Source organism: Cyanistes caeruleus, chromosome 10 (assembly GCF_971803275.1).
Source record: "Cyanistes caeruleus chromosome 10, bCyaCae1.hap1.1, whole genome shotgun sequence".
In the NCBI taxonomy this organism is placed as follows: Eukaryota; Metazoa; Chordata; class Aves; order Passeriformes; family Paridae; genus Cyanistes; species Cyanistes caeruleus.
This window is the reverse complement of record NC_141710.1, coordinates 22,387,531-22,412,486: the sequence shown is the minus strand read 5'-3', so window position 1 is coordinate 22,412,486 and position 24,956 is coordinate 22,387,531. Positions and strand designations below refer to the sequence as shown.

The 24,956-nt window shown below is 39.9% G+C and overlaps 1 protein-coding gene and 1 long non-coding RNA gene across 2 annotated transcripts in view; both read right to left on the bottom strand.

Annotated features, from left to right (window-relative positions):
* Positions 1-4,457, bottom strand: part of BCHE (butyrylcholinesterase) — a 45,987-nt gene extending 41,530 nt beyond the window's left edge. The window contains exon 1 of the mRNA XM_023933593.2: positions 4,175-4,457. The gene's annotated coding sequence lies outside the window, so the exon portion shown is untranslated. The remainder of the gene's footprint in view (positions 1-4,174) is intronic.
* A 1,362-nt stretch (positions 4,458-5,819) lies between these two features.
* On the bottom strand, positions 5,820-11,580 carry LOC147651368 (uncharacterized). Its single transcript, XR_015274303.1, has 2 exons — positions 11,472-11,580; positions 5,820-8,471 (listed from the first exon to the last, which is right to left on the bottom strand). It is a non-coding gene; the product is annotated as an uncharacterized LOC147651368 (long non-coding RNA).
* Positions 11,581-24,956: the final 13,376 nt, after the last annotated feature.

Sequence of the window (24,956 nt, the reverse complement as noted above, 5' to 3'; positions counted from 1 at the left end):
CACTTCCCTTCTGCAATAAATCCTTGTGCTTGCTTTAGCTCAGGCTCCCGAGCTGCTGTGCCTCAAATTGTGACAGCACCCACAAGACAGCCAGGGCACACGAGGAGCCAGCTCAATCTCACTGTGGTTCCACTTCATTACAAATATCCCAAGGTGGGGGGGGAAATCTGTATTACTTGTGATTTCTCACAAATCAGAACAAAGATATTTTTTCTTTTAAACATCCTGCCAGTCTGAAGCTCTGCAAGGTAGATAAAACATATTTTTCCTTTGTATATATATTTAAAAAGAAATAAAAATTGAGAACCATGCTGGTGCTGCGGAAAATGTTGCTGTTATGTGTGGATGAATGGCATCAAAAAGATTCTTTAAATCCAAAGTAAACTTTGTCTTGAAGGTTTAAGTGATACCACGCACGTGTGCAGGTGTTCTGCATGGAAATAAGCCAGCAAATGGAGCCAACAGGAAAAAAACAGTGGAGGAACTTTCATCCAGATGAAGATTTATGAGTCTACCCATAGAGATACTAATGGATTCAGAGGTGGATGTTTGACTGTTAAAAATAATTAAACTCAGTAGAAGTGTCTGCTTATTCCTCAAAACCTTTCTCAAAATGGTTAATATGTTTCATGGCAAAAAAGATAAAGCCCAAATGAATGTTTGATGTTATTGCACATCCTCTTGGTTGCAGTTTTGCACGTGGTTCTGCTCCTTTTTGACCATTTCAGGTGCACAATGTCCCAAAAGCTGAGAGACTGCCATGGGCACAGCCCTCAGAGGAACCTGACTCAAACATCCTGGGCACATAAAGCAAGATAAAAATCCTGAATACGATCAATGCTCACTGCTCAGAACATAAACTGATTAATGGGCGGCCAAAAAGTTCTCTTGGGGGTGTTATTTCATAGGCACCACTGCAGCAGGAACTGGCAGAAAACAAAGCTGAATATTTCATTTCCATTGCCAGCTGATGCAGTCATGATCTCAGAAAATCTCCTGCCCTAAACCAACCTATGTGGAACTCTGGAATGTTTTCATTTGCATTATAAATAATGCTGCCTGGTGGAGGACACCTAAAACACCTCATTTTTCTAAAATTGTGTTTGGGAACTTTCCCAACCTACACAGTGCTTTCACCCTTTTGAGGATAATGGAGAGCTGAAGTCAATAATTGTGTTTTATTTCAGGTTTTGTGTAGCACATGCAAAGAATTCACCTTTTATTCAAGATTAGCAGCTGGGAAGTTTTGATGATCCCAAATGGAAGAACATTTGGCAGTCACTCATGACTGGAAACTTCACTGCCCTTTCCAGGTAAACCTACACAAATCTCTTTTTATTATAAATTTTACAATTTCTTGCCTTTCTTTGTGTTACACTTATATGAAGGAAACACATTTTTAATGTTATGTAATCTTCTAACCTATTTTCAGCTTTTGGGGGGTAAGAAAAAAATTCTACTTTCCCCCCCATCATCCAAGTAAACTTTGTCCACCCTGTCCTTATTTGAAAGATGTGGAAGGATCAAAAATATTTCATCATTATTTCCATTTTATTTCTTTGAGGTCAGGCTGGTAGAGAACAGGTCATCAAAAACGATAGTGCCAGCAAGACATAAAAAAAATAAATAATTTGTGTAAAACACACACACGCAGTGGAAACTTCTCCAGATACAATTTCTTTTCAAAAAGCTGCTTTATGTAATTCCATATTGACTGAAAGGATTTGCAGGGGGAAAATACATCCAAATTAAAATCAGCCACTTTAAAAACATGGAAAGAAAATTGCTGTGTAACAGCCACACTTCTGGCAGAGAAAGCCGAGCGCAGAAAAGGGAAGAGAAGCCTTTCTGGGGCTTTTACAGCTGGGAAAGCCTGGGAACTTTATTTTTCAGAATTCTTAGAAATGCAGTGATTTGCTGCTATTGCTCAGTGAAACAAGAGCGCTGCTTATGGAAAAGTGTTTCTGCAGAGATTGAGAAGATGAGGAGCTCTGGCCTCTCCAGGATCCAAGGCCCAGAGCACAAATCTATAAAATGGGATTAATCCCAGGATTAATGCAAAGACTGGAGCAAGCAGCAGTGCAGGATCACAGGTGTTAATCAGCTGAGTTCCCTGCAGTGCAGCAGGTAATGATTAACTTAATTGTGGCAGCCCTGGCTGCTGCAGGTGCCCTTGGGGTCAGCTGGGACAGAAAAGGGAAGGGAAAAGGGGAAAACTGAGCACAATTTCTGTGTCCTGAGGAAGCTGGAGGAGAGGAAAGAGCCACTCCTCAGGGCTATCAGGCAGGTTACATTAATAATTGGAATTCTTAACTGCTAAAGCTCTGGGATATTGATGCCTTTATCAGGACTGTCTACAAAGAGAGGACAGACAAAGTTAAGGGAATACAAATCAGTTCTATTTCTATTTATTGAGGGCCCTCCAGGCACATTTAGGGCAGGTGAAGCCCCCCAGGGGCTGCACCCAAAATGTCCCACGGCTCCCGGGTTTCACACTTTGACAAGTTGGGTCCATTTGCACATTGGGAGTCAATCCTGCAATTCCAGCTGCAGCTGATGAAGGCTTTTAGCCCAAGTTTGCTGCCCCAGCTCCCTTTTGTTGCCATTGCTGGGGCCTGGGGCACTGAGGTGTCCTTGATTGCCAGGCCTGGGGAGGAATTGTTGTGTCTGCCCAGAATGGGAAAGCAGCAGCTGATGCTGGGTGTGGAGTTTGGAGTTCTGGAAAGAACTGCAGGCTCACAAATGCATGGAAAAGAGAAAAACTGAATCCCAAGGCAACAGCGTCAGCAGGGCCTTGCTGAGCTGTGACCAAGGATTATCTGCCAAGAGCCTCCAAAATCTCAGCCTTGACATCTCAGAGCCTCTCCAGCAGAAGCAAGGAGCAGGTTGGAGGTGATGGCAAATCTCAGTGCCCGAGCTTTGCTGCTCTCATGGCACAACTGCAGCACAAAGGAAAACTTTTGGGAAAGTCCCAACCCTCTGGCCAGCACTCCCGTGCCCTGGAGGAGCAGGAGATGGGCTCAGGAGGGAGTGCTCCATTTCTGGTGTTTGTAACACACAGATCAGCAGAGAGGAGCTGCAAACTGCAGCACAGCCGTGAGAGCATTGATCATGGCTGGGTTTTTTGGTGATTGGGAAACTCCCAATGGGATCAAGCAACAGACATATAAAATATTTCAATTCCACCTTGATGTCCTGCTGACACTTTCAAGAGAAAAGTTTCATTACCCTGTTGCTTTGCACCACACAATGTTAATTATTCCTCCAAAATTCCTGCGCGGTTCTAAGGTTGACATTGACTTTTTCTTTTTGCCCACACTAGATTTGGATGATGTCTCTTCCTCCTCTGCAGCTCTGCTCCTTCCCACACTGTTCCCCTTGGCACAGGGGTGACCCCACATAAACTGGTGAAAATCTGGCCTTTCCTTGTGCCTGTACATTATGTAGGACCTCTCAGCATCCCACCAGTATGACACAGAGGTGTTTGCATGTCCTTTTTGTGGTTGTCTAAGGTAATATTTCTCACTATTTGAACATGACTGAAGTACTGCAGTGCCTTTAAGTTATTATCCATCCTCCAGAGCATTCCCTGGGTCTCTGATCCAGTGGGTGTCACCCACAGCCAAGATGATCTTTAAGGTTCCTTCTAACCCAAACCATTCCAGGACTCCTTTCTTTATTTTGCTTTTAGAAAGGACCAACACCAGGGCATTTTCCCCCATCAGCAATCAGTTAATTGTCCTGTGGGGTTCCCACAGAGGGGGAGCCTCCCATTTTCCTGCTTAACACCTTTAATCCTTGCCCATGAGCAGCCCAAACCCAGGGCCAGGCCTGTCCAGCAGCTGCTCTGGGTGCAATTCCATGGTTTTCCCGGATTCCCGGGACTGGCTCTGAGCTGCTCTGGTCTGGTGCCAGCCCCAGTCCCCGTGGGAGCAGCGAGGGGACAGTGCAGAGGTCAGGACTAAAGGGCACCAGGGAGCCCCTCCAGCAGCACTGCTCTCGTCCCACAGAAACGCCAGAGCTGTGGAGGTGGCACCAAATTAACCCAGAAATTCAGGGGGCACAGCAGGGCTTGGTTTATTCACCATAACCTGCCTGTCTGATCACATCAGCACTTCCACCTCTCCCACTCTCAGCACTCTTGGATCTGAAAAGGAAGCAGAAAAACACCAACCTTGGGAGCTGCTTTTCCCGTCTGGCTGCTTCTCCCTTTGAATAAAAGAGTTTTCCTGGGTGAAGAGCTGTCTACCAAGGTAACCAGATTATTTCTGCCCAGAATTGCTGGTTAACCTGTCAGATAAGCAGGAGGTTAAGGAGCCAGCCACACCACATGACTGCAAGGATGTGCTATTTTTCATCTGCAAATAACGCCCTGAAGTAACGACCCTTTGGCAAACAGGCGAATGAGCCACACACACATTTCTGCTCAGCTGTGTTTGCACACCCGTGCTTTTCCCACTTTGCTGAGAACTTTCCCTGTTGTTGCATATTTTTTGTAGTTACTGATAGGACCAGGCTTTTGTATTTGTTTTGAAATCTTTTCCAAGGTCCCAAAAAAGCACATACGTGTAGATTTAATTGTTTCAGAAAACCATTTGGAGTTTTAATTCATGGGGTTGACTTGTCATTTGAGTGGAATTCAGATTCCACATTGCTTTTATTGGAAACAAAGAAGCATTAACACCTGGAATAACTCAGTTATTCAGTCCTCATGTCTGGTATTGCTTGGCTGTTCAAGTGTGGGACATCAGCTCGGTGAGAAAGGGCTGGTTCTGCTCAGGGAGCTGCTGGAGCATTGAAATACTTTCCTTTCCACTCCCCATTTTCTGATGAAAAAGAGGACAGTTGTTTTAGGTTTGTTTTTTGCTTTTTTAATACTATTTTCTGTGAGCAAATTAATTGAATCTAAAACCTCTGAAAAGAAAATGTCTGAAAAATAATTCCAGCTGAAGAAACACCACTGTTGGGTTCCCATCAGATCTGCAGTGTTGTCAGCTGATTGCATCCTCAGTCCTGTGTGTATTCACCATCTGCATTTCAAAACCTGGAGCCTGAGCCATTTATTTAGCCCTGAATTTTGGCCTGCCAGAACAACCCAAGGAGGTTCAGCAGGAGATAACCCTGGGCTGGCTCCAGCTGCTCACACCACCGCTCCCAGCACGAGGAGCCGGCTGTTACCATGCTCTTGCTCCCATAAAATGAAACATTAAACATCTCAAAAGGCTCAAAGGTGACCATGGCCAGTGCTGAAGAGAGGGGTGACCCTCAGAGCCAGGCTGGAGGAGATAAAAGAGCAAAAGGGACCACAGAGAAGTCTCCCCTGTGGAAATCCTGGGGGAAGGGGATGGGAGCAGGGTCTGAGCAGGCTCTGGGAGGAAAGCTGGGCCAGGGAAATGGGTTTGAGGTTGAAAAACTCATCAGGAAACCAGACTGGAGTCTCTCAGTTGTGACTTCTGCTTATTTCTACAGCATACGAGAAATTGTGGTTTTCAGTAAATACTATGGCACCTAAGAAATACTTCACTAATGCCAGCAGTGCATTATTTTATGTAAGTAACTACTGGCATTTTTATTTTGATTATTAGTGTGTGAAAAATGCTCCCTGAGCCCATGATATTTCACCTCTGGACATCTGACTTTTGCTGTGCACATTAAGACAGCTCTGCCTTTCAGTGTTGTAATTTGGAAATATAATCTACACACACTTCACAAGAATTTACTGTCTCTCTTGATCCTTGAACTGTTTATATTGTAATTATTAACCAGCTTAATTCTGAGAACTCTGCTCGTGTTATGTTTTTACACAAGATATCTTGGCATGATAAAATGATGCCTCATACAAGTCAAGGTTGTTTTTGCTCAACCAGAACAGCCACATTAATTCTAAATTCAGTGTAAACAAGAAGCAGAATAAATGTTTTCCAAGTAGAGGAACAAACCTGGCAAGGAATAAAACACATTCATGCTTTTAAGGTTCATAATACAAGTGTGTAGAAATACAGAATCTTGGTTTTCAAGAATGTCAGGGCATTTTACAGTCCACGGTTTATGCATTGTTTTCCTTTTAATTTTGGGCTAATTCTTTACTTAACCAGCCTTAATCCTTAATCTGTTTCTTTCCAGGTATTTATAATTTGTGCATATATCCAAGGCTGAATTTAATTTGAGTCTGAATTGGGACTGATCCTGAGTGTCTTTTCAGGAGAGTGCAAGTCAGAGCAGTGATTGAATTTATTGAGGAGAAACCACCAGCACAGAAGCCCCCAGGAGCTTTGATTCCCCAAATTGTGGGGCTCCATCGATGCCAGAGCTGCTCTCAGAGTTCATGTTAGGCTCAGAAGAGTTACTGCTTTTAATAACTTATTATTACATGATTTCTCACATCAGTGCTTCCCTGGCTTCAAGGAAGTCATCCCCTAAACCTCGCTGGTATAAACCAAATGCCTTCAGCTTCGTGACTTTGTCCCCATTAAATATCCCACCTTCCTTTTTAAACACTTTTCCTGTTTTCAGGATCAGCCTGGAAATGAGGCTGCAGAATTAAACAGGTTGTTGCAATAAAGGTCTCAGCAATGCTCTGTGGACAGGTGTCACCTCTTCCCTGCCTTTGCTCCCTCCTGTCCTACCTTTGCCTTCAGGTGTTGTGCCCTTGCCTTTCCTGCAGCACTGGGCTGACACTGAATATTCAGCTTCTCATCTCTGATTTCTGCACTGCAGGACATGTTGATTTTCCAAGCATAAATTTATGGCATTGCAGATGCACAGAACGTGTTTTGCTATAATAAAGTGTATTGATTTACTCTAAGACATGGAAAACCTTTCCTAATATTTCCTTAATCCACAATTCATTGTTCATTAGTATCAAATCAAGACAGAAATGGCCAAGAAGTATTTTTTAATGTGTCCTACCATGGGCTGTAGCAGTGTCTAAAGTCTAAAAACTGATTTAATTTTGTTAAAACTGGTACTAAAGTGAGTGAAGTCCACATTAAATATCCCAGGGTATGGATCCTCCCTCAGTGTCATGCTCAAGTCAAAATAAATAAACTTGGGATCATTTACACCAAGTAAGAACTGGAATTTTCCACGTTTACAGATATTTAGCTGTATTTAAAATTGGGAAAGGAAAAAAAAAAAAAAGCCTTCCTGATTTATTATCTGAAATTTGTCTTTGCTTCCTATGTTTGGTGGAGAGCTGGGAACCAAAATGCAGGGGGTGGAAAAAGGCAGGAATTGCTGGATAGAAATAGCTTCCTCCCCTATCATGGACTGGGTGGTAGAATAAAAGTCAGATTTTTATCTTTTTCTCTTTGATTAATATTTTTATTCAAACTCTTTGCTACGTGAATGAATGGGCACATGCAAACAAACAAATTTACTAATGGTCTTTAGGGCTGTAAGTAAGTTTAGAATTTAAAGATCTAAGGAAAAAATGAGGCCAGAGAAGAAAAAACTCCAGGAAATAAGTCTTATGCCACCTCTAGACAGTATTTCTAGCAGAAAAAAAAGAGTATTCTGAGACAAACTGAGGAAAAAATGTCCTCTACTCACGGGTTACTGCTAGAAATATCCCCATTTCCCACCTCAGTGAAGCTTTTTTTTTGCCTGGAAAGACCAAAGCAGTTTGAAGATATTGACTTGAGCACCCCATTTGAGAGCTGGCTGTGATCTCAGCCAGCCAGGGGTGGGAGCAGATTGCACAGTCTGAAGATATGAGGAGTGTTTATTCGTTATTAAGAACAATTTATTCTCTGATATTTCTGCATCTCCTGGTGTGGGCTTTAGAACACATGGAGCTTGCCCAGGAAGAGGCCGGGAGAAGATCCTAATCTTTTCAAGGCAGATGCATTTCCTGGTGTCCTGGGGAATTGAAAAGATTCCTCTCTGCATTTCAATAGCTGGCATTCAATTTGAGTTTCAGAAATCCCAGACCACAGGACTTCCATCTCCTCTATTATTCAACAGTTTAATATGCAGCATTTCCTGATATTTACATCAAATGCCTTTCTTCCCTCATAATACATTCCCTTCACCTGTTAAACTCGTTCTGCCATGTAGCAGAGTGAATAATTATTATCCTTTATACAGGCTTATGTCCTCAGACATTTGAAAGCTGTTATTGTGTTCCTGCTTATTCCTTATTTGGCCAAATTATAACTGCTTAATTCCCTTCATTTTTCTTCCCACTTCAGTTTTTACAAAACCCCTTCATTTTTTATTCTGTCTCCTCTCTGATTTGCTGCCAATTTAACATCTTTCTGGGAGAGCATCTCTTATTGCTGCATGCAGTGGCCAGAACAAGGTTGCAGATAATCCCTGCTTTGGGGCTGCCAGCCAAGTCCCAAATCCTTTGAAGTCCATGGCTGCACTTCCATTGGATGCAAAGGGCACTGGATCCTGAACTTGCATTTCACTTCCATAATTCCTGTAGCATCCTCCTGCTCTCTTATCCATTGCCACTGTTCCATTCCCTGAAAGATAAAAGTTCATCTTTGGAGTTACTCTGGTTTTGTGTTTGCAGTAAAATTATTTGATTCCCCTGATGAATCTGTTTTGGCTGTGTTTTATCCGTGTTTCCTATCAATCCTTTTTTTAATTTCACTCTCCTTATTGACATTTCAAACCTTCTACGATGAGCATAATCTGTGTATTTAATTATGATCTTGATTGTATCTTTTTCCTAAGCCATTAATGAAGATACAGAGTAAACTCAGACTAACAATCAGTGTGTGCTACCCCACTGGACATTTCCACCCATCTTGTTACCAGCTGTTTATCAGCATTTGTTTCATTTGTGCTTTAGCCAATATTCAACCCACACACCATTGTCTGCAGCCAAGCTGACTTGAATTAATTTTTCAATTAAGATTTTATGGGACAGTGTCAAATACTTTAACAAAATCCAAATATCTGTCAACTCCCATACTGAGATTTCTTCTGGTTTTATCTAATTTGACTTTTTTTCCCCTCTCTCCCTCTGTTTAAAGCTAATTCTTCATACAAAGACATCAACAACTCTTCCATGTCTGGATCACTTGGAAATTGTGCTTGTCAAAGATAGACTGGAAGTGTCTGTTTGCCCAAAGCCCACCCAGCTCAGGGTTTGCAGAACATGAAAATTCTTCTCTCTCCTTCACTCTGCAGTGACTGGGGTGAGCTGAACCAGGGTGTTCTGCCTAAATCCTCTCTCAGATTCCCAGTTCTCTCCATTATTTTAATTCACACAGCCAGAAAACACCTTCTGTCCACCCCTGATCATGCAACAAGCAGCAGACGAAGCTGTGATTCCACTCACTGATTTTTATGCCAATGAGAGAAATCCTTCTCCACCTCCAACCATCACCTGGTGTCCGTGGTGTGCCCAAACTACCAAACCCCAGCTCCTGGAATCCAGAGAGCTTTTCCTCAAAGGATCCCAGGACATGAATTTACAGTCTCATTGCTGGACATTAAACCTCTGTTTCTGTTGTTTCCAGAGGGAATAATCATGCAGTGAAGTGCTGCTTATTGTTAATTAAAATAGTCCAGCCTGGCTATTATAAAGCTACTCTGTGTAGTATTTAGGTATTATTTAACATCTAGTTAATTCCTTTCATTCACTGAAAATATAAAAAAAATAATTATTCTTGTCTTTATTAACTCACTGCATCTGCTTAACTCCTCAGCCTTTACTCAGGAACATTTATGTGGTTAAATAAACAGCAACTGGCTATGAACTTTCTTTCATATCCAAGTAAATACCCAGACACCGGGATGAATTTCTAATTAATTCATAGTAACCAGTTATAAGGTGTTCCTTCATTAATTCTGGAAGGGTATTACCAGGAAAGCATTTTATAATACATCCAAACTCCTGCCAACAGAAGCAAGTTTTAAAGAATTAAAATGCTTCCTCCCTCAATGAGGAAAGTACAGGAGGACCATCAATACCCAATTTTTTAGTAGCCAGGCACTTAGATTAATTACTGAAGGATTATGTATTTCTTCTTAAAAAAACAGATTTGAATCTATGAAAGATTTAAAGAGGCTTTTGAATAATGAAGAAACTCATTGAAATTAAAGAAAGCCAATGGCTTCTATTTTATTGCAAACATATTTTAAGGCTTGACAACAGTTGCAGTGTTCCCCTAATTTTTGCTGTAAAAGGGAAGTAAAACAACTGTTTATTGTGGCAATACTTCATAGTGCCCTACTTCTGTAAATTGTCTTTAAGCTCTAGGGTAAGGATGGAACATTCATGTTTTTAAATTGGATACAAAAGCTGTTTCTATGCAGTGACTGCTGGAGCATAAACTGCCATACAGAGACTCCCAGATTTATCTAAACACACTGCTGCTCAGCAGGCTGGGAAGCTTTTCCTGCCTTGCTTTACCTGCAGCCATTGCAGTTTGTGCTCCTTTTAAATGTTTTTTAATGTTTGGGATGCAGGACACAGACCTGGAAGAAGTTGTAGGAAATTCTCCTCCAAACAGCCCCAAAACCCCTCAGTGCCATCCCAAAGTTTTGCAGGGATTTAGCATGGCTAATTTATAAAATAAATTTATAATTGTAATTAGAATTTATAAAATAATATTATAATTAGAATTTATAAAATAGTTTTATAATTATAATTTATAAAATAATTTTATAATTATAATCATAATTTATAAAATTAATTTATAATTATAATTTATAAAGTAATTTATAATTATAATTTCAAAAATAAATTTATAAATGTACTTATAATTTATAAAATAATTCTATAATTATAATTCTAATTCATAAAATAAATATATAATAATTTATAAAATATTTTCTATAATCATAATGTATAAATAAATTTAAAATTGTAATTATAATTTAATATATAATTATATAATTATATATAATATATATAATATAATTATATAATAATTATAATTATATTATATTAATATATTATAATATAATATAATATTATAATAATATAATATAATAGATATAATTATTATATATAATTATATAATTATATATATAATTATATAATTATAATTATAAAATTATTTTATAATTATGATTCATAAAATAAATCTATAATTGTAATTTAAAATAATTTTATAATTATTATTTATAAAATGAATTTATAATTATGATTATAGTTTATAAAATATTTTTATATTTATAATTATTATTTATAAAATAAATGTATAATCATAATTTATAGAATAAATTTATAATAATAATTTATAAAATGAATTTATAAAATAGATATAAACAATAATTCATTCATTCATTAAATAAATGAAATAGAAATAAATCATTTAATTTAATAAAATAAAGCATTAGAACCTTTAAACAAATAAATAAATATGTGGATAAACATGTAAATAAATAAATAAAGCAATAAGGCCTTTAGCTAAATAAATAAATAAATTAAATAAGTCCGTAGGACCTTTAAATAAATAAATAAATGTGCAGATAACTACACAAATAAATAAATTAAGTAGTAAGACCTTTAAATAAATAAATTGATAGATGAATTAATAAATAGAGCAGTAGGAGCTTTGCCACTGAGGAGCCACACTCGAAGCCACTGTCGTGTGAGCAATTAGCCACCGAATTAGGGATTAATTAGCCACCGAATTAGGGATTAATTAGGCACCGAATTAGAGATTAATTAGGCACCGAATCGAGCTCCCCGCTGCAGGTCCCAGCCGGCCCTGGGAGCTCCATCCTCGCCTGTGCTTCCACTGCTCTCCCTTTGCTGCTCACCGCAGGACAGGCTTCCAGCTTCCCCATCGGAAGGAAAATAGGGGATGTTTAGGCTATTAAGTGCTAATGATCAGATTGTAAAGACCTATTGCTTGATTTATGTATTTATTTATTTATTTGTGTCTTTATTTATTTATTTATTATTTATTTATTTATTTATTTATTTTAAGGTCCTACTGCTCTATCTATCTATCTATCTATTCATCTATCATCTATCTATCCATCTATCATCTATCTATCATCTATCTATCTATCTATCCATCTATCTATCTATCATCTATCTATCTATCCATCTATCTATCCATCTATCTATCTATCTATCATCTATCTATCTATCTATCTATCTATCCATCTATCTATCCATCTATCTATCCATCTATCCATCTATCTATCCATCTATCCATCTATCTATCATCTATCTATCTATCTATCTATCTATCCATCTATCTATCCATCATCTATCTATCATCTATCTATCTATCCATCTATCTATCCATCTATCCATCTATCTATCATCTATCTATCTATCCATCTATCTATCTATCATCTATCTATCTATCTATCTATCTATCTATCCATCTATCTATCCATCATCTATCTATCATCTATCTATCTATCCATCTATCTATCCATCTATCCATCTATCTATCATCTATCTATCTATCCATCTATCTATCTATCATCTATCTATCTATCTATCTATCTATCCATCTATCTATCCATCTATCATCTATCTATCTATCTATCTATCTATCTATCCATCTATCTATCCATCTATCCATCTATCTATCATCTATCTATCTATCTATCTATCTATCATCTACCTATCTATCCATTTATCATCTATCTATCCATCTATCTATCCATCTATCTATCTATCCATCTATCATCTATCTATCATCTATCTATCTATCTATCTATCTATCTATCTATCCATCTATTTATCATCTATCTATCTATTTTAAGGTCCTACTGCTTTATTTATTTATCTCCCAAATTATTTGTTTAAAGGCCTTACTTATTTACTTATTTATTTATTTATCTCTCAATTTCTTTGTTTAAAGGTCTTATTGCTTTATTTATTTATCTATCTATCTATGTGTTTATTTAGTCATTTATTTTAAGCTCCTACTGCTTTTTTTTTTATTTATTTATTTATCTATGTGTTTATTTAGTTATTTATTTTAAGCTCCTTCTGCTCTATTTATTTATTCATCTATCAATTTATTTATTTAAAGGTCTTACTGCTTAATTTATTTATTTATCTTTGTATTTATCTGCATATTTATTTATTTATTTATTTAAAGGTCCTACAGCCTTAATTAATTAATTTCTTTAGTTAGTTAGTTAAAGGTCTTATTGCTTTATTTATTTATTTACGTGTTTATCTACGCATTTGTTTATTTGTTTAAAGGTTCTATTGCTTTATTTGATTAAATTTAATGATTTATTTCTATTTCATTTATTTAATGAATGAATGAATTCATTGGTCCTACTGCTTTATTTGCTCATTCATTCATTTATTTAAGAGCAGAACTCCCATCTCGGAGAAGTTTGTGTGGGATTAGGGTTTCTTGCAAGAAGAATTTTGCATTCCCAAGGCTGGAAGAAAGCCACTTGTCAACTGCAAGATTAGCAATGCAATCACCCGGTGTTTTAAATAACAGGAGAGATGCTGGAACATGGGAACAAATTAAGCCTGGCCATGGATGAGAAAGCTTTACCTGAAAATTTTGTTGTGTATTTAGAGCTTAGCAACAGATGCTGCACCTGGAAAAAAGGAATTTACAGAGAGGTGCAGAGCTGCCTCTGCACCTTCCCCCCAAACTGCTCCAAAACTCCCAATAATTGCAAATTAAATTCCAACAGAAGGAATGTGTACCAGCACCAATGAGCAAGGGGAAACAACTTTGGTTGTTCCTGAAGTGAACACATATATTGAGGTTTAATTGGCATTGGATTATAATGAGAACAGATTTGAAAATAACATAGCATGTTCTTATTAGGGTTTAGTGCCTGAGTGTGAGTTTTTTTTATTTATTTTTTTCAAACTGATTCATGAAACCTTGAATTAGTTATAATAGGAAAAGCAGCAATTTTCTCTATTGCTGTTTTCTGCCTGAAGTAATAAAGCTGAAAGACATTTCTATCAATGTTTTTACATCAGATGAGAGAGCAAAAATCACTTTTTTTTTGGACAGTTTTAAATCTTTTTTTTTTTTTTTTAATAAATCCTATTTCCCTTCATAGGAAACTTGGTTGTCCCTGATATTAACACCATTCAAAAATTATTTCCAACAAAACTGAAAGTCTTCAGCTATAACAGCCATACACTGTTGATAATTGGATTATGTCTTGGACTCTCTTTTAGAAAAGAGAGAGGTAAAACCCTTTTTATGAACTAGGCCTACAATGGATTAAACCTCAAGGCTGGGCTTAAAGAGGATGGAGCTGTGGCAGGTGAAGCTTTTATCATCCTCACAAAAGATAAGGGCAGGCAGGGGAGAAAGGGTGAGGAGGTGAGATACCCACAAATCAGCCTCTAAATACACCACCCTGAAAAAACCTGTATTTCTTACACTAACTAAAGAAACAGATCCCATCCAGTGATTTTTCTCTATATTTAAATATCTTATTATGTGGTTTTTCTCTCCAAAATAACTTTCCTAAGGCTGACAGTGCTATATTTTACTGCAACTCTATAAAAAGTCCATTTATTTCTAATGACAAATAAAAACAAGAAGTGAATTATGGGCAGCATGCTTGGTTTATTAATCTTTCCCAAAAGAGTCAGGGTAGAACTGCAAACATTGGTGCTTTAGGCTAAGGAAGTTTGGTCCAAAATATTCCAGAAATGGTGTCCTGCAGCAGGTTTTGGTGCTGTGGAACAATTTCCCCACAATATTGGGTGCATTGTAGAAAAAACTCTTCCCACAGAGCAAACTGCATTTCCCACTCATCCATAAGACAATAAAAGGTTATTATTGATAACCTGATAATAACAATATCAGATAATCCTTTATCTTTGGTGGGGTTTTCCCTGGATAAATGTCCTGGGATGAGCAGGTGTCAAATCTCTGCTCTTATCTCATCTTGGCTGCTTTGGGTAGATAAAATGGACAGAAAGCAAAGGAGATCCCATTTGCAGTAAAAATCCTGGCCAAGGAATCTTTTATCAACCCACTCAGCACAGGACAGGTGTTTTTTGCAAAGCTTGTTGTGAACATGGAGTTTTATTTATTTGTACCTTTTCTTCAAGTAGAAACTCCACAAGAAATTAGGTGAACGTTACAAATGTAGGAATTTCTATTCATAAAATAAGAGTTCTTATCTGTTCCTCCCTACCACAACAAGAATTCCCAGAGATTCAGACAATTTATTAAAGCTCACATTCCAGCTATCAAATGCTGATTTCCAAGTCCTTCCTTGTGAGGTGTCCCAGGAAACCACAGCAGAGTCAGAGCTGTCCCTCACCAGATTTCAGCTGGAGATAAAGGATTTTCTGGTCTCTCTGCAGAGTGGGAAGCAATTCCTGATTTGTCCCCTGTTGTCCAAGGAAAAGGAATTCTGCATTTCCCTGACAGCACAAAGGTGATGCTCAGACCTGTTCACCTGGTGTGAGAGCAGAGATTTCATCCCTGTGAAATCTCTTCCCTTCCCGTGCTCTAGGCAGCTCCAAAACAGCTCTGCTATTTTATTTCATGCTTTTATAAATAATATCTAAGAAGCAGGTAGCCAATAAAGAGGTAATTTTATGTTTTGCTTTAAGTGTTCATTGCTTTCCCTTTCTGTTATGACATTGATTTATGTATTATGCCAGAAACAGAAAATGTGTATGGGAAGAGCAGCAGCATCCCACACAAAACCTCTGAATTCAGGCATTCCTTAGCCTGGAAAGTCACTCACAGGATTCTAAATCACATCACAGGGCTTTTTAGACATCACTTTCCATTACAAGAGAAGATTTTGTTTTTGCTGCTGTGTCCTGACACCTTCAATTGATCCAGCTCTCACTGCTCTGTAATATAGTCATTAAATATTGACTCTAATCCTTGATTTTTAGAGTATTAATTACCATTGATTGGAGGTTTTTTTAAAACCAGGTGGTTTTTCCTAAGGAGATGGGGAGAAAAAAGCCTTTTATGACATGATGTAATTCTGAATGCTGCTCTTGCTGGCTGTGACACTTCTGTTTAAGCAGCCACAGCACAAGTTTGGGATTGTCCCTCCAGCAGAAAAAAAGAAACATCTTTGAGAGGTTTTTTTGTCAACATGAAATCCATGTTCTTCTTCCCACACACTGAGAACTCTTCCCTGACCCAGGGATCTTTAGCAGAGCTGCCCAAACACAGCCAGCCCGGGAGGCTTGGACACACAAGGAACAAAAATTGGAAATTTCTGTCTCCCAGCAAAATCTCCTGATGAGCAGCCACCACCAGACATGGAATGAGGGGTCCAACCCCTCCTTTACAAATTAAAGAAGTGCCAGGATATGGGAAACAACAAAAAAAAAGGGTAATCCCTCCTGGGGAAGAAAAAAAAACGCTCCCTTGATCTTGTTTCTAACCAGATCCCTGCTTCCCACTGAATGCTGCAGCTCCCAGCCCTGCAGGAGGAGCAGGAAGAGCAGAGTGAGGTGTGACAGGAGGCTGAGAAGAGGGAAGGATGCTGTTTTGCTGACAATTTCACTTCCAAAATTCCAAATTTCACACAGCCAAAGTGGGAAGCTGTTCCCTGGTGAGGGGCAGGCAGATCACAGCCCTTGGTTAAACAAACACTAAAACTCAAGGAGGAGTTGTCTGCTTCTTGCAGGTGTTGCAGGGGGTAAAACTCTGTTATCCTCCAGTTGCCTCCAATTAGCCTTTTCTGTAGTTTTGGGAAGCTTTGTACCTGGTGTCTCTACAGATATTTTTAATAGTTTTTGGGTTTTTTTGGTAAATATCTTTCTTTAGAGCAGAGTGTGGCTCCTTCCCTCCTCCCTCTCCTTTCTGCCTGTGCCTCCAGCACCCCTCCTGTCAGCAGCCACAAATTTCCAATTCCTCTCTCTGTTTCCTCCTGCTCCTCTCAGGTTTTGTCTCTCTTTGCTCCTGTTCACTGTCGTGGTCTTTGATTCCTCCTGGGGTCACTTTTTGTCACCGTCAGAAACTTCCCAGGAGCAGAGGGGCCAGGACGAGCCCCTTGTTTTGCTTTTTGCCTCTTCCTCTGGTTGGCAAAAATCTGTCTGGGGGCTTTGGATGAGGGCAGGGAGGGACAGGAAAAGGAGGAGAAATTTATTTTTATTTAGGAGAAATTCTTCCCTGGGAGGGTGGGGAGGGGCTGGCACAGGGAGAAGCTGTGGCTGTCCCTGGATCCCTGGAAGTGACCAAGGCCAGGCTGGACAGGGCTTGGAGAAACCTGGGATAGTGGAGCTGTCCCTGGTGGCACTGGGTGATCTTTAATCCCCTCCCTCCCATCCCAAACCATTCTCTGGCTCTGAGACCATAATTAGTAAATAAGATATGAGAGAGGGGACAGTGAAGAAGTGACAGTAAATTGTGCTGTCACCTTGTCTGGATCCCTAACAAGCATCTCTGTGCACGCTGGGGATTGAAAATCTTGTTACAGAGCCAAATTTGTATCTGGGAGATATTTTGCGAGGGTTTCCCTTCGTAAAAAGAGCTGTGTTACACTAAAAAATCCCATGTTATGCTCGGAAAAGCTAAATTTAAAAGGTCCTGGATGTAGCAATTAGCACCATTCCTGACTAATGTTGTGTGAATGCAACATGAATAATTCCACTCCCCTGGAATGGTGCTGCACTGCTCCTCGTCAGGGACAGCTCAGCACAACAGCTCAGGAATAGTTCAGCAGAAATTGGTTTTAAGAAATACCAGCTCGTGTGGTGCAGGTATTTTTTTTTTATCTCTATATTTATATCTGTGTCTTTATCTGTGTTTACAACTTGTTCCACCACACAGAAAATGTGTTTCTCCATAAAGCAGCACTGAAAGCGGTTTCCCTTCAACTCACAAATGTCTGAGGTGTTTTAGAAAGCAGATGTTTCTAAAATACTCCCAAATTTCAGCCTCATGGAGAAAATACCCCTTAATAATTTGCACTACAACAATAAAACCAGATGAAAGTGAGTCCTTCCCATAAAAAATTCCTGACAACCACAAGTGCAATCCATAAGAGGAGATGCTGAAATGCTTTTGAACCCTGTGCTACTCTCTGGTGTTTTTTACTACATGTCATCCTGGATATTTCCCCTGTATTTAGCACTGCAATTAATAAAAATCCTCCTCTAAAGGTAATGAGGTGTCAGCTTCCCTTCCAGTTGAGACTGTCTGTTGATTAAAAACTACTTCAAGACGACATTAAGCTGCAAAGAACAACTCAAGAAAGGAAAAAAACCCCATAAGCCCGAGCCACGCACTGCCATTCCCCACAGATTTAAATTTAATTAAATGAGAAAACTGCAGGACTCTTTTTGTTCACACCAAAGATTCCCAGAGCTATCCCAGGAGCTGTGCTCAGTTATTGCAAGGCACGGGCTCAGTTGAAATATTGTTTGATCATTAAGGCTGCCAGGCACTCCCCACCAGCTCTGGCAGCCAAAATGCCAAGGGACCACCCTGGAAATAAAAGGTCTTGGCCCTGAACTGGGATCACAGAATCAAAGAATGAAAGAATCACAGGATCACAATGACAGAATGGCAGAATGTCAGAATCACAGGATCACAGGATCACAGGATCACAGAATCGCAGAATTACAGAATCAAAGAATCACAGAATCACAGAATGACAAAATCACAGAATGACAGAATCACAGAATGATAGAATCACAGAATGATAGAATCATAGAATAACAGAATCACAGAATCACAGAATCACAAAGAATCATAGAATGACAGAATGACAGAATGACAGAATGACAGAATGACAGAATGACAGGATCACAGGATCACAGAATCACAGAATCAAGGAATGACAAAATCACAGAATCACAGAATCACAGAATGACAGAATCAAGGAATGACAAAATCACAGAATCAAGGAATGACAAAATCACAGAATCACAGAATCAAGGAATGACAAAATCACAGAATCACAGAATCAAGGAATGACAAAATCACAGAATGACAGAATGACAAAATCACAGAATCACAGAATCACAGAATCACAGAATCACAGAATCACAGAATCACAGAATGACCAGGTTGGAAGAGATCTTCCAGATCATTGAGTCCAACCCAGCCCTGACACCTCAGCCATCCCATGGCACCGAGTGCCACATCCAGTCTTTTTTTAAACACATCCAGGGATGGTGACTGCACCACCTCCCCAGGCAGACAATTCCAGTGCTTTATCATCCTTTCCATGAAGAACTTTTTCCTGATGTCCAGCCTGCATTTCCCTTGGTGCAGCTTGAGGCTGTGTCCTCTCCTTCTGTCAGCGCTGCCCAGAGAAAGTGCTGCTGTTTTGGGAGGTGTTGGCCACCTGCTCCTGGAGTAAACAGAGCCCTTCCCTCCCTTTTTAACACCAAAACTGTGGGGTTAGGAAATGATGGGTTGGAAATGGTGCTGTTTTCTCCCTTTAAATCCTCCTGGTGTGTCCTGGATCCATTGCCACTGGAAGAAATGCTCCATCTTCCCCCTGTGCTGGTGTCCTTGTTCCCCAAGCAAGGGAAAATGCTTCTGTGCCCCCAGAAAATCTGATATTTTCCCCACAAAGTATAAGAAAGAACCTGACATCGCTTCCTAACCCCTGCAAATAATTTGCTGTCTTTTGAAGTATGGAATTATTCATCTGACATTTCATCTTGTCTCTCTACCAGCACCTTCAAGAAAAAAAAAACAAAAAACAACACAACATCCTTAAGCCCAGTTTTCTATTCCTTTTTTTAAGTTTTAATTTTAATATTTGCAGGTTTTCCCTTCCCAAAGACAAATTAGAAAATGAATGAGCCTGCAGACCAAGCTTGAGAATATTCTATGTGATAGCAGTAATGCACAAAAAGATGAATATGAAAATGCCATCAGCATCATTGCCACACACCTTCCTGACAGTTTGTTTGGTTTGTTGTTTTTTCAGAAAAATTGCTTTATAGTGTTGGAGGGGGAAAAAAAAAGAGGCTGAGAAGATTAGAAGAGAGAAAAGAAAGGGGTGAGCTGGACAAACAGACCTCCCCTGTGCCTCTTCCTTGCTCCAAAAAAAGGTCATTCTTGTCTTTGTAACTGCTGAATTTTTTAAACTGGCCCGGTCTCTCTGTGAGGAACTGTCCTTTTGAGCAAATATTGTGACTTTTGGAGATTAAAGGCCAAACCATGTGTTCATGAATTTTAATGTAAACAAAATCAGCTTTTTTATTATTTTTTTTTTTTATTTTTGTTATTTCCTTCCCCTGTTTTTAAGATCTTCTTTGGCTTTGTTGTGTGGGGCGAAGGGCAGAGGAGCAGAATGGCCAAAGGGTGAAGCTGCAGCTTGCTGGAACATGTGTTTTCATCTCCTGCTGAATCTTATCCTCCATGCTCTAAAGAGATCACATTTACAACAAAGAGACCTGAGAGACTCAGACCAAATCAGCACCTGGAGCAGAGCTTTTCCAAGCCACCACTAATAGAAAAGGAATAGGAAATAAGATTAGCCCCGCTGCTCTTCACAGGTTTCTCTGAATCTGCTGAAGTTTGTGCTTCTGCTGCAGCAGGGATCATTAATAACACTCATTTTCAGACCCTTTTTAACTTAGTTCCAGGGAAGTAGTTAAGCAGACCTGGCTGTTTGCTCCCTGGGGAGGAGGAGAGGGAGGCAGAGCTCTCAGAGATGTGCTGGCAGAGCTCTGCTGAGGGGTTGGTGCTGCCAGCTCCATCCCCATTGACCTCAGCCAGGCCAAGGTGACCCTGCAGAGCAGCTCGAGGGGTCCCTGCCCAGCAGCAGCTGCAGAAGAACCTGAGTTTCCCCTCCTTCCCACCCTGTGGGCTCCTTGGACACAGGGCAGGTTTTTCAACCCAGGGCCTCCCCTGGGGGTGCCTCCCCTGCCCAGATTTTCACTCTGGAAGCTCCTCTGCTCCCTGAGGATGCTGACACACCAAAAGTGCCACCTGCCACTCCAGGAGCTGACACTGAGCAATGCCAGAGACATCCAGGCTTTAACCCCCCGTCCACCCCTCTCCATCCTCCTCACACACCTCTCCTGCTCAGATATTCCTGCTCCTGCATCTACAGAGCTCCAGCAGCATCAGAGAGGTGCTCTGGGAATTAAAAATGCAGCTTCCATGAATATTTTTGGAAATGAGCACAGCTCCTATTACTTCACGACTTCACTTTGAAATCTGCCAGACAAGAAGTACCTTCAATTTATTTTATCACTGCATTTTAAGGATACATATATATATATATATTTTATTTTTTTCCCTCCTTCTTCAAAATCAAGAGTCTGGATGAATAATTACATTTTAAAGTGTATTTGCTCTGAAATAAAATGAGCTGTGCGACTGGTTTTGACACCTGCAGAATAAAGGTACTGAAACTCTGAAATTGTAAAAACTGCTCTAATTCCTTGTAATACATTGAAATAACTTTAGCAGTATGCAAAATAGTGGTCAAGTCACCAAAATGTAGCTGAATTAATATTTGACTCATTTGAGCTGAAAATGCTCCTTCCAGACTGAATTTATTCAGCAGAATCATGGAATGGTTTGGATTGAAAGTGACTTTAAATCCCATCCAGAGCCACCCCTGCCATGGCAGGGACACCTCCCACTGTCCCAGGCTGCTCCAAGCCCTGTCCAGCCTGGCCTTGGGCACTGCCAGGGATCCAGGGACAGCCCCAGCTGCTCTGGGCATCCTGTGCCAGCCCCTCCCCACCCTCCCAGCCCGGAATTCCTTCCCAATATCCCATCCATCCCTGCCCCCTGGCACTGGGAGCCATTCCCTGTGTCCTGTCCTTTATCCTAAGTCTTTCCTCACCTCCTCAGAACCACTTTGTGTCCTGGAAGGATTTTTGTGTGAATTACAAATGCCAGTCTTTAAGTTCTTCAGCCACTCTTCTACCTCCATCTCTTCAGACATTTTTATTTTGGTCCAAACTCCTCTTGGCTCCAAGAGAAGCCTGCCTGGCTCCAGCAGAGCTTGGCTGAGCATCCCCCTGAGCTGGAGCTGCCCACAGCCCTGGGCTGCCTTGCCCAACCCTGCTTCTCTCTGCTGGGCTGGAAAAGCCACTGGGAGGGTTCCTCAGGACCTCAGGGAGCTCCTCCGTGCCAGGATGGAGCTCCAGCCCTGCAGGATGAGCCAAAAAGCCAAAAGCAGCATCTCTGTGGGACGGCTCCTCTGCTGAAGGAGAGCACAGAGCTCTCCTGGCTGCTTCTTCTTCACTCACAAGGGCTCTCCTTCAACCACCTCTTGAAATTCCTGTGCTGTGTCCTAAGAGCTGGCAGTTAAATTTATTCACAGGCTCTCCATCATCTTCATTGCAGCCCAGCGTCATTGTAGCTATTTTTGTTACCCATCAAATACAGGCAAAATTAATCTTGTTTCTCCATTCTGCACTGCTTTTTGTACAAGTGCAGCCAGATTTGCTCATAGGGAAAAGCCAGGAGCACACAAAGGGGTTGGTAAACTCCAAAATGTCCAGGCCTTAAGGAGACACAGGGAGTGAGGAGGCACAGGAACCCTGGTGCAATCCAGTTGTTTTATTTACCTGATTGGTACAAAATTGATACAATGACACAAATCATCGAGAAATGATCAATTCAGGATTGATTCAATGGCACAAACCATTGAGGGATGATGCATTGAAAACTAATTCAATGATAGAAATAATTGAGACATAATAAATTCAGAATTGATTCAGTGATTCAAGTCACTGAGGAATTATTCACAACCTGTGGCTGCTCAGGTGTGAGAGCTCAGCCTCGAGGAACACACTTTTGGAGCATTACTTTACAGCTTGTTAAGCATTTTAAGTTTCAGACCTGAGGTATCAAAGTGATTTTAATTTTGTTGGTTTTTTTCCTTCCTAAAAAGGCTAAAAAGAGGGAATATCACCCCCCACCCCATCCCCTTCCATGGAGGAAAGCGTTTTTGTTCTGTGAATTTGATATGGTTAAAGCTGTGTGTGTGCTGTCTCTTGTACTGCACTCCTACATTCTGTTCATCACAAAGGTTACATAGAATATAAATAAGTTTAATGAGAAAAAGACATTGTAAAACAAAGCAATGCAGAGCACCTGCTTTTAAATTACTTTTGCTCCTTGTTTCTGACACAAATAATGGCCAAGACACGATGCTCTTGCACAAATCATTTCCATTTCAATGAATCAGAGCCTACCAGCCGGACAATATTTACATCTTTGCTCGTTCTATCAGCCCCTAGATTGCAAATATCACCTCAAAAGAGCAGCTAAGCAAAAAATCTTTTGGGAAGCCCCAAAATGAAAAAAAATTTCATGGCCAAGAGAGAGCAAACTGGAGGGATGAACTCTAACATCTCTCATTTAGCGTGGAAGGACGGCAGCAGGGTTGTGCTGAATGGACAAAAATTACTTCCATTCAGTTCAGCCGCCCAAATTATTTTGGTTCCAACTAAGCAGAGAAGAGAAAATGCAGAAAATTGAACAAAAAAAAAACAACAACATGGACAAAAAGTACTGATTAGCTCAAGTGGAAAGGCCAGGATGAAATGGCCCAGCTCCTCAAGGGCTGAGAGAAAGCTGAACTTATATTTGGAAATGACAAGAACTGTGGGCTGAAAGGAGATGGTGGTTATATTTACTTTGGTTTTCACAGTTCTGTCTTAAAAGATTTTGAGGGCAAGGCCCAGGAAAGATTGCCAGCAAGAGGTTCCATTTTACTGGTCAATGATTTGATTCCTTTATAGGGAAAAAAAAATAGCAAAAAACTTAAAATAATTGTGTCCTTTGATCTCTCATTTTCCCTGTTGAGAAATCATATCAGCATTTTATAAAACAGAGCAACAGTTCTTTCATCCTTTCATTAGATCTGTTGATCTGCTGTGCCAAGAGGGTGATGGAACCACAAGTGGAAAAGTGCTGGGAATAAGGAAATTGGTCTGTGCTACAAATTCCTGTGAGTTTTTGCTGACCCAGTCTGGAATCAACCACCAGGATATTCAGTCATACAAAAATGAGGGAATTCCCAGCTGGATCGATCAATCTATCTGCAGCACACCTTTAAAAATGCACATTTTGTTAAGAACTAGCTATAGTTGTTTGATGTTTCAATAGGTTCTTTATCCATTAGCATCACATTCTTATTATCTGCTATATAAATTCAATTTAATGCAAACATTCTGCTTGAAAATCCGTGTGAGGGACAAAAAGAAGACAGCTCTTGGTTTTGCAGATCCCTCTCTGCAACTGCTTTTAGTGTGGAGTTTTTGGGGATATGGGGCAGTGCTGCTGTGTGAGCCATGAATAAAATCCAGCCATAAAAATCAGAAATATGATCAGATCAGAGACTGCCAGAACAGCGACATCCACCTCCTTCCTGGCACTGCTCACCCACTGAGCAAAATGTTCTTTATGGAGAAACCTGACATTATTTTCAGTTTTACTCTACCTTGAGCAAATCTTCATCTTAATTTTATACTCTTGAATAAAATTAGGCCTTCCTGAGTACCAGAATCAGGCCAGATTTACTGGAAAGTGTCTACTGCACATAGAAATTCAAATGGTGGTGAGGGCATTTCTCTACTAACTTTGCTGGAGTCCAGTGAGAAAAGTATTTAATAGGACTAGTTAGGAAATTGTTCAGTTTTTAATTAACATCCCAAAAGAGTAGCTCCACATTAAGTTTTCAGTCAAAAAATGCTGGGTTTTGTGGTAAAAAGCTTCAACTGATTGTGTTAATCAGTTGTGTTGATTGCTGATTCTGTGTTCCCCTTGCAAATGTTTCACAGCTTTGGAGCTTCAAAGCAGAACGTGCAGCCTGGGCTTCTGAAGTAGTCACAAAGAAATAGAAGTTTATTCTTGTTCCATTCTTATTTCATCCTTATTTTATTTAAATTTGCATTTCCCCACATTGTCATATTGAATGTTATTGGTTTTGTTTGGTGCCATAATCTTCATTTCTGCAGCGTTTCTGGTTGATGTGATGCAAAGGCTTTTTGATACCTCGGCCTTGCAAGATTTGCTGCTGCTTGCACTGAAAGTGGAAATCTGAGCTGGTGGCTGTGGCAGGAGCAGCATTTTTATCAGTTTCTTTAATCTCCCAAAGAAATGGGTGCC